This window comes from Phodopus roborovskii, unplaced genomic scaffold (assembly GCF_943737965.1).
Source record: "Phodopus roborovskii unplaced genomic scaffold, PHOROB, whole genome shotgun sequence".
Taxonomy (NCBI): domain Eukaryota; kingdom Metazoa; phylum Chordata; class Mammalia; order Rodentia; family Cricetidae; genus Phodopus; species Phodopus roborovskii.
The window spans coordinates 34,979,888-34,995,444 of record NW_026126525.1 but is presented as its reverse complement, the minus strand read 5'-3'; positions in this window follow the sequence as shown (position 1 = coordinate 34,995,444).

The following is a 15,557-nucleotide window of genomic DNA, read 5'->3' as shown; positions in this document are numbered from 1 at the left end:
CAAAGGCATGCAACACCACTGCCCAGTATCAGAATCTTTTCTTTCTTTTTAAATGGGGGAGGGAGATACATTATTACTGGTAAGCAACTCCACCCTTCTTCTGTAAGCAAACCTAATGAAGCTCAAGGGGGAGGGATTCAACAGGAGTTGGAGAATGAGAGGGAAATGTGTTAAAAATTATCAAAACATGTATATGTATGAAGTGTCATAACGAAACTTCTTATTTATAATTAACATATGCCAACAAAAACATCTTAAAATACCAAATAAAGAAGGGGAGGCTAGTTGAAGGTCTCTTGGGACAGGGGGGACAAGTCTTTGAAGGGCAATGAGACCTAGTCCCTTCTATTTTCTCACTCTAGTGTCCCAGCCATGAGACAATGGTGTTAGCCATGTGTCACTTCCAATATATGCTGCCCTGTCACAGGGTCAAGAGCAAAGGGACTAAGCATGGGATAAACTTCCCAAACTGTCAGCCAAAATAAGACTACCTTCTTTAGGCATTTTATTTTAAGAGTGTGGTGTGTGTGTATGGGGGTGGGGGAGTGGTGGTACACATGAGTTCATGAGATGGCCAGAGGCATTGGATATCCCTGGGCTGGAGTTATAGGCAGTTGTAAGTTGGGGTTGAACTTGAGTCTTCTTTAAGAGCGAGAAGTTCTCTCAACAGCTGAGCTGTCTCCAGTCCCTTTGGACATTTTCTTACAGTAAAGGAAAGTAGACTGGCCCAGGGTCTGTTTTATCTACTTCAATATCTTGGCATTGCCTGGCATGTAAAGCACTCAACATATGCTTATTCATCAATATTTAAATCCTAGTTGTATGCTCATTCTTAAAAAGTATTGTCAGAATAATTTTTTGGGGGGGGGGGTTGAGACAGGGTTTCTCTGTAGTTTTGGAGGCTGTCCTGGCTGGAACTAGCTCTTGTAGACCAGGTTGGTTGTCAGAATAATTTTTAAAGTTAAGAGACTAATTTTGAAACTTGTAAGTTAAAAGAACATTCTAAATTGGTCTTAAAATGAAAAGGAGCCATTTTTACACACACACACACACACACACACACACACACACACACACACACACCCTAATGCTAGAAAAAGCAACAAAGGAATTTGTCACATAACTGTTTATTACAAAGCCTAGAGTCACAGTTTGCCAAATGTCACATAATAAAATTAAAATACTTTGCAAAGTTCTTTGTAATTTGAATCTATTCCTTAAACTCTTCATTTTATTTTTATCTTACATGCATGGATGTATTGCCTACATGTATGTCTGTGTAACACATGGGTGCCTGATACCCACAGATGCTAAAGCCAGGCACTGGATCCTCCAGAACTGGAGTTGCAGACAGTTGTTAACTACCATATTGGTGCTGGGAATCAAACCCAGGTGCTCCAGAAAAGCAGACAATACTCTCATCTACTGAGCCATCTCTAGACCCTATTTCTTAAATTCCTAAGGTTTGTTAAAAAAAAAAATTCCTATTAACGCAAGTGTGTATGCACATACGTGTGTCATGGCATATGTATGTAGGTCAGAGGACAACTTCTTACTGGAGTCCTTCCACCTTTGAGTGGGTTATAGGGGTTGGATTTGGGTTGCCAGGCTTGCACAGCATGGGCCTTTACTCATTGAGCCATCTCAATAACTCTATGTCTTAAGTTCCCTTAAGCATAGGATCAAATGGACAGGCATATTCACCATATTCACAGCAACTGATCCCACTTCAGACAAAAGTTATTGCATCTTAGGATTTATAAAATGTATCTTGAGAACTGTATTAATTATGATCATTAACATAATTATTACCATAATAACTAGTATTTGTTGAATTCCTATATTTTGATAACAATACTAAGGGTTCCACATTCATTATCTCATTAAGGCTTGAAAATAATGCTAATAATCACTCGCTTAAAGTCACCCAGCTAGTACATGAAATAACCAGCATCAAAGCCCCAATTAAAGGAAATGGTTGCACATATCTTTTAATCCCAGCACTTGAGAGGCAGAGGCAGATGGATCCCTGAGTTTGAAGCCAGCCTTGTCAACAGAGCAAGTTCCAGGACAGTCGTGGCTATATAGAGAATCCTGTCGTAAAAACCAAAACACAAAACCCTGATCTGCTTGATCCTTTGAGCCTATGCAGGTATGGAAGTCATTGTGTTCATGCAGTTAAGCACCACCTACACTGTCATTGCTGGGTTTTAGTTCTCAATGCCAAACCCAGGCCCTGACTCCTTGCCTTTCTTTTTACGTGACATGAGTGTTCATCTGCTCCAGCCTGGAGGCCTATCCCATGCTAGCCAAGCTTTCTATGTAAAATACAGCCCAGCTCAGACCTCCCTGTTTATGTGATTCTCTTCCCACCACCTCTTCAGCCCATTCTATTGGCATGTGGCACTATAACCAACCCTCCCCACAGCAAAGTGAGTAAAAGGCATCCACTGCCAAGTCTTATGTTATGACCTGAGTTCAATCCCCAGGACCTACCTGTAAAGAGAAGTTACCCCTGCAGGTGTCTTCTGACCTGGCCATGTATATGCACACACAAAAACCAATGAATTTTGAAAAAAAAAAAAACAACAAACAAACATACATACATACATACATATATATGTATATATATGTACATATATATATATATATGTTCTGTATTGCTTTGGAGCCTGTCCTGGAAGTCTCATTCTATAGACCAAGCTGGCCTCAAACTCACAGATATCTTCCTGCCTCTGCCTCCCTAATGCTGTGATTAAAGGTGTGCGCCACCAACAACTGTCTTTGTATTTTTTTTTAATTTGAAATTTTAAAGCATATCAAACTCAGAAAAATTAGAACTCATTCAAGACTATACAACTAGTAAAAGGCAGATTAAGACTAAAATTAAGACATCCCTGACTCTCAGGGTCATATCATTGCCTTTATATAACACAATCTGTATGTACGCAGAGAAGAAAGCACATAATTGAACCAAGATTTATCAATACTGGGGATCAAACTCAGGAGGTCATGCATATTAATTATGCATTCTACCATTGAGTTTATCCACAGCCCATATATTTTTTAAAGATTTATTTTATTTATTTATGTGGATATGTATGTATATGGATTTATGTGGATGTGTGTGTGTGTGTGTGTGTGTATGTGTGTGTGGTGTATGGGCGTGTGAATGTAGTTATGGAGGCCAGAGAAGGGCCTTAGGTCCCTTGGAGCTGAAGTTATAGGTGGTTATAAGCTACCTGATGGGAGTGCTGGGAACTGAACTCCACTCCTATGCAAGAGTAGTGTGTGTGTGTGTGTGTGTGTGTGTGTTTTGTAACCATTGAACCATTGCTCCAGTCCCCAAGGTACTTTTATTTATTTCATTTTATCTTTTGTGGTTTTTCGAGACAATGTTTCTCGGTGTAGCCTTGGCTGTTCTGGGACTCGATCTGTAAATCAGGCTGGCCTGGAACTCACTGAGATTCCTCTGCCTCCTAAATGCTGGGATTAAAATTATGTACCATCACTGCCTGTAATTACTTGGGTTCAGTAACATGTGCCTGGTAATCCTGGGTGATTTAAGAGGTGGGAAGATCAAGAGTTGGGAACCAACCTAGGTAACCTAATAAGGCCTTGCCACCAAAAAAACCAAACCAAACCAAACCAAACCAAACCAAAACAAAAAAACAAACAAAACTGTAACCCTAACTTACACACAGAGAAAACTAGTGGCAGTGGTTTGTAGTCCATTTTCTCCATCAATAGCCAAGTGTCACATTTGGTAACCAGGGAAGATCTTAGAGGGCTGAGGGACATAATCACTGACTCTGGTTCCAAGAGAGCCAGTCAATCACTCTATGAAGATGGTGATTAGCATTAACTATGGCCGCCGCAACAGAGGGCTCCCGGAAAGAGCACAGAAGGCCCAAGTTGGAGCTAAGAAGCCTGAGAGGTGGTTTAGGGGAGAGAGCTGTCCTGAGCTGCTCACAGGTGAACTCTCCCCCAGATCCCTGCAAAGGCCTTAGGTCAGCCTGGGCTCCCCAGCTCCTGCATGGCTGGGGGCCAGGAGCCCTGGGGCCAGGAGTGAATGTCCTTGCCCTGGGTGTTTCAGCTTAGGTGCCTTGTCAATCTCCCTAAGCCCCAGCAGTACCGGAAACAAAGGCCTCCTCTGTCCTGGCATTTGCTTTGGATCTGCTCAAGGCCACCTCCCTTTCAATTAAGTCCCTTTTTATTGAAGGCAGCTGAATGCTGTCTTATCCGCATTAATGGTTTGGGGGCTACTCGTTGGCTACAGTTAGGTTTTTATGTCACCTGAGCACAGAACACTCAGTTCATTTCCCTCCATTATGATAGGTTCACCACTTTGAAGTTCATAGTTAACTGACGTATTTTCAAAACGGATTTTTGTTTTTGTTGTTGTTTTTTAACTTATTTTATAAGAGCCACTGTTTTTGCCTGCTTGTATGACTGGAGCCCAAGAAGGCCAGAAGAGGGTTTCAGATCTCCTGGAATTGGAATTGCAGATGGCTGTGAGCCACTGTATGGGTTCTGAGAATCGAACCTGAGTTCTCTGGAAGAGAAACCAGTGCTGTTAACCATTGTGATGTCTTTCCAACCTCATGGTTAACTGTAGATCAGCAAACTATCTGAAGAAAGGAAGATTGGGGCAGCATACAGCAGCCAAACACTAGCTGCATCTCAGAGAAAGTCAAAGGCAATTTAATAGCCAACCGCGGAAGGACTACTCACAGGTCTCACGGTGTAGACACTGTAACCGTTCCCATAACTCCACTTGCTGGCCAGTGTGAAGAGTGACACAGAAAACAAACAAACCATTCACTTCCTACTCTCCTAACACTTTCAGGTTCAAATGATTCAAGGTTAGGAAAAAATACAGGAGCCAGAGGCTTAGCTCAGCCGTAGAGCACTTGCTTATCATATCCAAAGTTCTGGAATTTAAAAGTCGGCCAGACATGGTGGTGTATGCCTTTACTGCCAGCACTCAGAGAAGGCAGAGGCACATGGATCTCTGTGAGTTTGAGGCCACCTTGGTCTACAGAGTGAGTTCCACTCTGCCTCAAAAATCCGAAAAAGAAAAAAAAATTAATTTAATTGACACCTTTTGTTTTCTGCTTGACCAGAAGTCTGCTTCTCTCACAGGAAATGACATCATCATCAGGATGAAGCATAGCCTGCCCATTGTGAACGCTGCATGCCATTCACCTTCTTGTGCTTTGTAAGAAAGGGCAGAAGCTATACTGGCAAGATTGATCACCACAGCACCGAGGAGCCTAGATATGTCGAAGCCATGGCATCCAGCTAATCCCAGGGCAGTGAGTGAAAGTGAATTATATTTGTTGAGTCTGGCGTCAACTGTGATAAACTTCTCATGCAAGAATGCCATCCATTCAGTTATCTCACTGAAATGACATTTTTAATTCAGAAAGAAAATGCCTGCTGTGGATACATAGTGAGAAGTTAAAACATTGACACTACAGTCAAGTCACTAAATCTGACGGGAAAGTGACACAGGGAGCAGAGTCTGCCAGCTACACAATTTTCTGACAGAATAATCATGAGAATATTAGGAGAGCTGTAAGTAGGTATCTGCTAAAAGAAACTCATTGTCATCTGAAATGAAAAGTAACATCTTCCCTGTCTTGGAGATTCATCTTTTAACAGCTTTCTTGTGGCTCTGCCATCGTTAATATTCCCATCACTAGGTCAGCTTCTAATAGAATCTCATTAAAAAAAATCTGTATGATAGAGTAATAGTTTTGTTTCTGTGGCTGGTTAAACAACTCTAAGCAAATGAGCTTATTTGAGGGCTGTTTTTGAGGCTTCCCATTAACTCTAGGAAGTTCCCACACACTTAGTACTTTTATGCTCTTACAATAATTTGACAGCTAATATGCATGACAATTATACTCGCTATTGATGATGTGGAATGATTATTTATTGCCAGTCTGATGTTAATACAGAGTAGAAGATTACTAACTTTGAGATCATTCCCATTAAAATGTTAAAAAAAAGTGTCTGTCTCTACATCATCTCATTTGTCTTGTGTGGCTAATGAGGACTCTGGCCATTGCCATCTTGAAAGGATTGTACCTAAAATAAGAATAATATAGGCTGGGTGGTGGTGGTACATATCCCAGTCCTTGTGAGGCAAAGGCAGGCAGATCTCTGAGTTTGAAACCAGCCTAGTCTACACAGAAAGTTCCAGGGCAGTCAGAGCTACACAGAGAAACCCTTTCTTGAAAAAACAAAAACAAAATAATAATAATAATACAATAATTTTTATCAGACCAAGCTGGAACGTGACATGAGAGGGAGGGGGCTTGGATCTGAATGCCACCTTCTAAAAGAACTATGATGCTAAATGGTAAGGCCAAACTGGAAAAAAAAAAAAAAATGAAACCAGGTATGGTTTCATTGGAAAGAGAAAGAGAAACAGAGACAGAGACAGAGAGAGAGGTGTGGAAGGGAAGACGGAAAGGATATAATGCCAGGAAAACGTGCTCCTTCATCCTCTCTAAGTCCTTCTCTCCTCCAGCATCACCTGGTTCTCTTTTGAACTTTAGGATCTGTGGGGCAGTACTGCAGCTACCGTCTCATACTCATCCATGACTGCCAGATTGTAAATTATGGGTCCACTTCTCTACTGAGATTCCCACAGCTGATCTTGCAAAGCTCAGGAAAACATGTATATTGCTTCTGCCGCAAACTCCAGAGCTCCAGTTTTGACTGGTCCCTCACAGAACTGAACTAGATAGAGCTGTTGACTTGCCCTCCCTGAAGTGGTGAGTGCAAACACTCAATGACTGGCTCTCTGGGGGGGTCTAGAATATAGGGAAGTTTCCACAGGTGCTTGTTGGTTTTCTTGCTCTAAATATTCTCTTTGTGGTGAGAGTCGAGCTGCCAGTGACAAGCTTAAGCTTGTCAAACCCTATTAACAATGGACTCCTGGAAGCTGGTAGGAGCAGGCTGTAGTAGCATCCACTGCATGAAACCCAGAAACTCAGATGTGCTCAAACCATCATGCCTTTCTATAGCGGCCTGAAAGAGAAATGTGTTCCCCCCACCACAGGGTCGTGTATTTGAATACTTGCTGGTGCTTTTGGGAGACGCGGTCGAACTTTTAGGACACAGATCCTTGCTGGAGGAAGGACATCACTAGAGGTCGGGCTCTCTCTGTTTTCTACTTCTGTTTCATTCATTCATTCATTTTATTTTATGTGATTGGTGTTCTGCCTACATGTGTATCTATCTGAGGGTGTCAGATCCCCTAGAACTGGAGGTACAGTCAGTTGTGAGCTGTCATGTGGGTTCTGAGAATTGAACCTGGGTCCTTTGGAAGAGCAGCTGCCAGTGCTCTCAGTGGCTGAGCAGTCTTCCCCAGCTCTCCTGTGTGTTGAAGCTATGCTCTCACAGCTTCCCAGTCCAGCATTCTGCTGCTGTCTGTCCGCATCCTTATGGATGGTCCCTCTAACTGTAAAACAACTAGATTCTTCTTCCCCGTGGTCAACCTTGGCCATGGTGTCATATCACAGGAACAAACGGTAACGGACACACTTTTCTGGCCCTCCATTGCTCACTCAGGGGTTTTATTCCCCTGCTGTCTTTCTAAAGCCCATGTGTGTCCTCGCTCCCTGCGCCTTATAGCCAGTGTATGCCCGCACCCCCTGCACCTTATACAGCATCTTTTTTCAGCTAATCGCAGATTTATCTCCTGCATTTTCAATGTCTCTTCCTTGGTTTGTTGACAACCATTTACCATTTAAACTTAGTCACTCTGTCCTATCTGTTTGTTTAAGAAAATTACACTTGACTGGACATTTCTCTCTGTCATGCCACAGACCAATTGCTAAAAATAATTCTTCCCGCTGCCTTATTTTCATGTCTCTCATCTGCCTGTTGGAAACTAGATTTCTACTGAAGTCTTCAAGTTACCAGCAAACCCCTTATTACTAAGAATTTCAAAAGAAATTTCGTCTCTGTCCCACTGACCTCCCTTTGGCATTGGCCATATTTCATCACGTCTTCCTCTCCTGGCTTCTGTGACACAATGACCCATGCTTCTCTTTCCTCTTGGCTGCACCTCTGTCTGCTTTTCAGGCTCCTTCCTCCTACCGATTTCATGCCTGATGCTGTTCCTCATGGTTACGCCCGTGTTTTCTTCTCTTCTCATTCAGCTTCCCCTGAGATTTCACTACTAGGCTCTGATGCCCATTTATTCCGAGAGTCAATCTCCTGTCACCGAAACACCACCTTATTAAGGGTCAGGGATTCCAAGCCAAGGCTCAGGTCCACAGTCTCTTGGCCTGCGATATCCAGTATATGGTGGTGCAAGTACATAGAGGAGATCTGTGTACCTGGAGGTAGCTGGGAAGTGGAGGAAACAAGAATGGGTCAAAATCCCAATAATAGCTTCAAGGGGATGCTCCAGTGTGTGACCTAACTTCCTCCAATTAAGTCCTACTTCTTAGTGGTTCTGCCACCTCTCAAGACCACCAAGGGCTGGGGACCAAACTCTTCTTTTTTGTTTTTTTGTTTGTTTGTTTTTGAGACAGGATTTTTCTGTGTAATAATCCTGGCTGTCCTAAACTCACTCTGTAGACCAGGCTGGCCTCGAACTTACTGAGATCTGTCTGCTCTGCCTCCCAAGTGCTGGGATTAAAGCTGTGTGCCACATTTGCCCATCAAGGGTCAGACTCTAAACGTGCAGTCTTTGAGAAACATTTCAGATCCGTACCATAAACAGTGACTCATTTGCCTATGGCTCCAGGTTAATCTTCCATGTTTCAGACATGGACTGATTACTCATTGTCTCGTTGCCATAGTCAATTAGATGTTTCCAGAAGCACCTAAGCCCAGAATGTCTATAACTGAAATCTCTCCTGTGTTCCCAAGATAATGAATGACCCATGCAGCTCATGGCAGAAATGGGTAATAATCCTGGGTTCCTCGTTTACATCTTACTCCCAGCTGTTCTTCTAAGTCCAGCTGATTCAACTTTGACACATTTGTTCCCTGGTCTTATTTCTGTGCCACTACCCTGTGTCACAGTGTCACCAAGGTCACCCCTCCCTGTCTCCTAACTAGTTTTCCCGCCCCTAGCCTTACTTCACTCTAATCCATTCCCTGTTGTGCAGAAACTCAGCTCCAGAAAACCTCTTGACAGTTCCTACTGTCACAAGTGATCTGTCTCTTCATCTCACTTCTCTCTGCTTCTGACTCTGTTCCCGCTGACCTGATCACCTCCCGCTCCCCAGTATTCTAAATCTGTTGCATTTAAGGCCCCTGAACCCATCGTTCATTCTGCTGAGAGCACCATAATAGATTTCCTGCTCCTCCTCAGCTTCCTCCAACTAATTTACCAGTTCTTAAAAATCACTCCCTTTGAAAAATGTCACAGACATAGCTCCTTCCTTTCCACCCATCACATTTAATAAACTTGGCTGGCATGAGGATTATTCCTGTGTTCCTTCCTCATAGTTACTAATCTCCATGAATACAGGGGCTGGGTCTAATTGCTCCACCATTTCATCTCCATGGATGTAAGTCAACAAATGCCACACCCATGAACAATCTCTCCCCATTCCACCTGTCACTAGCCCCTGACAACTTTTAGTCGACTTTCTGTCTCTATGCATGATCTACTATCAACTTTTAAAATAAGACTACTGAGTAACTTGTGGAAAATTATTAGACCCTCTTATACCCATTTTCCTTAACTGTGAAAGGATGCCTGCTCACTCTAGGGCCCAGGCTCTAAGCTGGACTACAGTTTTTAACTAATCAATTATATATAATCTGACTTTCATATAAAAATTTACATTTCTCAGTCTCTCGTTTATTGTTTCGTTGTGTTCATAGAATTTCCAATTACATGAAAGTTGGTTTCTGTTGCAATAAGAAAAGCCTCTAAGTTCACTTTGAAGAACCTACCATGGCTGCTGTGACTGGTTCTTCCAGCCCCAAATCTCCCCTGTGCTCCAAGCATGAGTTTCTTCCATTCTGATCTCAAGGAGCCAGGATCATTGCAAAAACAATATTTGGGCACACCTTACTTCTTTCCACTGTTTCTCTGAGGAGGCAAGTCTTTCTCTTTTCTCTCTTCCCTCTTTCCTTTCCCACTTCTTTCCCTTCCCCCAACAAAGCTTCCCAAGTTTAAAAAAAAAAAAAAAAAAAATGTGCCTGACAGTATCACATTGTTCCTACATGAAATGTATTTTTTAAGCTAATATTTAAAGGCTTGTTTTCAGAAGCCTTTGTGATAAAAATAGTAGTGTAAAAATAATAGTCATTATCTGACAGGGTTGATAGATCCATCATTGTCAAAACTCGATGCTTATTTTTGTGATTTTTAGCTGGAAAGAAAGTCTGAGGAATTCATTTTTTCCTCACACACTGTATTATAGAAGACTATTTTACAATGTTAAGGCAGTTTGTTACTTTATTTAAAACCCAGGACAGACAACTCAGCAAGGTAGAAGATGCCTTTTTCTTCATTTTATGGCTGAGGAAACTAAAGCAGAGAATAAATGGCTTTCCCAAAGTCATACAGCTAACAGTGACAGAAAGTAGTAGGTTGGCCTCTGAGTATAGCATCTAGAATTTACCATTTTGTTTTTTCCAAAGGAAGTAGTAATTAATGGTGAAGTTAAACAATAGATAATCTCATGATATCTGTCCCCTTGAAAAATACTAATAATTCTATTTTAAATATTCACATCATTCTTTTTGGATATCTTGATAATAGAAAAATATAAAAATGTGCATATGTGAGCCCATCCAGAAACATGTGTGTTTCCTAACCACAAATTCCCTGTGCCCTGGTTTTCCTTCCCAGCTGTTAATATGATTATCACAGAGTAGACAGAACTAGGGAAGTTCAATAGTGAGAAAGAGCTGCTTACAGGCTTAGTAGATTAGTGAATCCCTTCCTAGAGCTTCCTTCCCATGTTGCTAGCTGCACACTGCTAAACTTTCATATTTTCATTTTTGTACTGAGTCGAATTATTAGAATTTAGATGTCCGTTCACAGTGGGCACTTACTAAATACCTATTGAACAGATGATGCTTGCCCCTTTATGGGACTTTATTATGCTGACTTCTGCAAGGAAAAAGTCGCATAAAGAGGACTTTTGGCTAAGTGGGTATTAGCAGAATGGAATTCTGTGTGTCTGGATGCATTGTTTGCTTCTAAAACGTTTGGCTAGTTGCTCCATAACTGTTTCCTTAGCCAGATTTCAAGTAAAATTAGTCATTTAATTCTTGTACTAACCCCATGAAATCTAGCATAATGCTGTGACCTTAGTAGGTGATTTAGCAGAATCTTTATCGTATTATCTTACAGATGATAAAGGCTCAGTAAGTCCTAATATGGCTGTAAAATGGATTTCTATTTGATAAAATTATATTAGGAAACATCAACAGATTTGTTCTTTCTAATGTTTATAAATTGCCCTGTATCTTTTATCTATGATGAGCATATGTATAATAAGTAATTTACATTGCTTTTTACATTCCTTTTTTTGTTTATTGTCTGTGTGTGGAGGGACTTGATTCTCTCATTCTACCTTGTGGACCCCAGGACCTAACTCAGGTCCTTCAGGTTTGCTTGGTCTCAAGTGTCTTTAGCTGCTGAGCCATCTCACTGACTTGATTTTAATTCTGACAATTTTCACCCTCCTTGTGTTTTTCTGTATTTTCCCAGAACCTTTCGTTTCCTTGGAAACATGGACCCCCCCCCAAAAAAAAAAAAAAAAAAAAACTCCAAACTACTGTTAAAGAAAGCACAAACCCATCTACATCTGTCCCCAACTATTTGAGAGAAAACAGAACCAGAAAAGTACTCCATCTGAAAGGAAGATTTGAAGAGGAAAAATAACTGTACTTTCCTGGAGACCATGAGGCAAGTCCTTCAGAGTGAACTGCGGGGAGCTGCCAGGAGTGGAGAAAACAGAAGAGGGTGCGAGTTGGGTCTACAGCCAGGTGTGTGAGCTTTGTTGGGGATGAGGAGGAGGGCCTAGGAGTTTCTGTGTACAGGGAATTTTTAAATTATGAAGATTTTTAAGGGCCTGGCGAGATGGCTCTGTGGGTGAGGGTGATTGCTTACAAGGCCTGAGGGCCTGACTTTGTTCTCTGGAACCCACATAAAAATGAGGGGAGAGAACTGTCTTGCAAGTTGTCCTCTGGCTCCTGTACATACACAGTGTAATATAAAGTTTTAAAAACAGGTTTGATGCCAGGCAATAGTGGCCCATGCCTTTTTTAATCCCAGCACTTGGGAGGCAGAGGCAGGTGGGTCGCTGAGTTCAAGGCCAGCCTGGTCTACAGAGTGAGTTCCAGGACAATCAAGGCTACACAGAGAAACCCTGTCTTACCTGTCTCAAACAAACAAACACCCAAAGCAACAACAACAAAACAAGCAAGCAAACAAACAAAAACAGGTTTTACATAAGAGATACTATGCACTTGTATATGAAGCCTTTACAATTTTTATTACATTTATTAACTTATTTATTTGTGCCTGTGTGTCTATGCCATAGCATGTGTGTAGAAGTTAGATGACAGCTGGTATGAGTCCTTTCCTCCTCTATGTAGGTAACAGTATTAGAACTCAGGTCATTAGGCTTGGAAGCAGGTACATTTACCTGCTGAGTGATCTTGCCAGCCCAAGGGGGTTTTAACTGTTTGCAAGAACACAGAATAATGTTTCTCTTTAGAATGATTTATGTAGCAATGCCATCCTGTGATTGTCCTGCAGAAGTCCCTACTTTATAAAACTTCTCTGTGCTTATTTGCAATAGCTGGTTAAGGGGACAGTTAGAACACAGAGAAAAGGAAAGCAGAAGCGCAATGACAGGCTGTGGGGAGAAACACCTTGCTTTGGTTCTATGGGTTACCCTATTTCATGGAAAGGGAGATTCAAAGCTGAGTGAGCTGTGTTCTCTGTCCTCTGTAAGATCATTGCCTAGTAAGAAAGGAGAACAAATGTCATCAAACATTTGATTACAATCCAGATGTAACCAGGGTTTATTGAGGTGATTCCACTAATAGCCAAAGGGTTGCTTTCTAAGAAAGAAACCTTGATATGCAGAGGCTGGCCTTTTTCATGTACAGCTAACCCTGAGTGTTCTCAGAAGTTGGCCTGGTACTAACAGCCCTAAATCTCCTATTGGGCACAATCTCACAGAACACTAGTGCCAGTCAAGGTCACTGTGATATCACAAGGAAGTGAGAATGCAAACAAGAAGACCATTTCACAATGCAGTCTAAGCTCAGACACGGTCACTGTGCAGCCCATACAATGCCAGATAACTCCTCTCTGAGCCACTGGAGTCTCAGCTGACTCTTTCCCTTCAAAATTTCAGCCTCACCATAGTCTACCCTTGATATAATTACAATGAGCCATGGTCATAGACTATCTCTGCTTTCTGAGAACATTCAATCCAGAACAAATCCAGGCATCTGTGGACCCTCCTACAAGCCCGGTGGCCTGACTCTGGTAATGGGCCCTTCCCATCTTCTCCTACTGAGAAGTCATATAGCTGCTGACAATGTGTATTCTCCACCAGGATATGTACATATCTGCTTTGTTCAACTATACCTTTTGTCCTGGAGGACTATTATGAGCATAATTGGGAATTTATAGATGACATAAAGATCATCTGACCTTAATTCAGTATTACAAGCCAAAATGGATGAAGCTGAGGCTTTGAGACCTGTCTTCTACGCCACTGTATCTCTGCTTCCAGTAATGCATGTCCTTATGATGTCAGGACCTCAAAGTATCTTGGTTTCTTTTGTGCACACAGAAATTCCCAGGTACCTGAAGGATAGGGCTGGGTGACTCCTCAACAGCCTTTTGTACTTTAGTATTGGTAAAGGTAGGGACTATGAGTGTGAATGTATGCTTAGTATGATCTTAGCATGAGCAGGACCAGGTCTAACCTCTGGCACCAAAGGAAGAATGTGTAAAAGTAAAGAATAAGCTATGCATGTGGATTCCTCATATTGGTCCAAAACAGAATCTTTAGCTAAGGAATTACAGAGAATACAATGAATTCCCTTTTGGTATTTCATTCACTAAAAGTAATAGACACAGAAGCTTAAATGTGATTCTCTAGTGGGAAAAATGAAGGTCACATACTAAAAGAAGCCAACTAAGAACACCAATAATTCAGCAGTGGGGAAGCTGAGATGAGAGGATTTAGAGTTCAGGGCCAGACCCTGTCCTCAGAACAAAATAAAACAGACAAACAAAAGCCCTAAAGCAGCAGCAACATCAGGACGTGTAGACAAGAAGTCAGATGTGTCATAGAATGGGGAGGCAACACTTTACACGTTAAAGCAATGGGAAAGGAGCAAGGTAGTTTTGGCAAGCCTAAATAACTGCCAGTAACAGCCAGGGCTACACAGAAAGACCTGTCTCCAAACAACAAACAGTAGTTGTGCCATTTGTAGTTCAAGGGACCCTTTCCAGTCACTTACAAGTATTTAGAACAAGGTGACAACAGCATGTGGAACAAATGTGCTATCTTAACACATGTCAATGCTGAGAAATTGTATATCTGGGATTTAACTGGGCATCTGGTCAGTTTTCTGGAAACCCAAGCAGTTAAGGCCATTTAAAAAAAGAAAACAAAGACAACTGTTTGCCAGCAGATGGCTCCCTGAATCCAGTTTATAATAAAACATATGTTTGGCCCTAGTAACAAATCTTACTGTTTGGGGTTTTGTTGGTTAGCTTAGATTGATCGGTTTTTGATGGGGTGGAAGGATAGAAATTTTTTATCTAGTTATGTAAAAATATTAATATGCCTTCCCAGAACTCCATATCATTCTTCATGATCCTTCATCTTTTGTTTTCACTAACATGGTATAATGATACATATTTATGGAGCACAATATATTTCTTTTATTTTAAAATGTGTGTATAGTGTATTGTGATCGTGCAGCCTCCACTACCCTCTCTTGTCCCTCTACACTCCGGAACCCTTACCTTCCTAATGTTTCCCTGATGTTTCAATATATGTATATAATGTGTAATGGCCAAACCAGAGTAATTAGGACTTGTTTTTATCACTTATGTTTGGAGCCTTAGAGCTCCTCTTCCTACTTCTTCTAGGATACACACTTGTTATGAGCAGGTTTTTCTGCCAGCCTGGTCACACTCTGTCCCCAGAGCTGAGCCAGCCCCAAATAACACACAGAGACGCTGTATTAGATATAATTCTGTTGGCCTGTTACTAGCATTTTTTACTGTCTAGTTCTGCCTTATATATTAATTTGTTTCTATTAATCTAAGTATTTCCATGTGGTCTTATCTTACCGGAGAGAGGGCCTGGACTTCTGTTCTCTCCAGTCTCTACATGTTGACTCTTCCCTACTACTTCCTCGAATCCTCCTTGTCTCCTAGTCCTGCCTATCTTGCTTTCCTATTGGCCAACAATGCTTTATTTATTAACCAATAAGAGAAACATATTTACAGAATGACATCTCCCATCACACATTAGCTTATTATGTAGTGTAATCACTCTGTTGTGCCCAACTATCCTTTG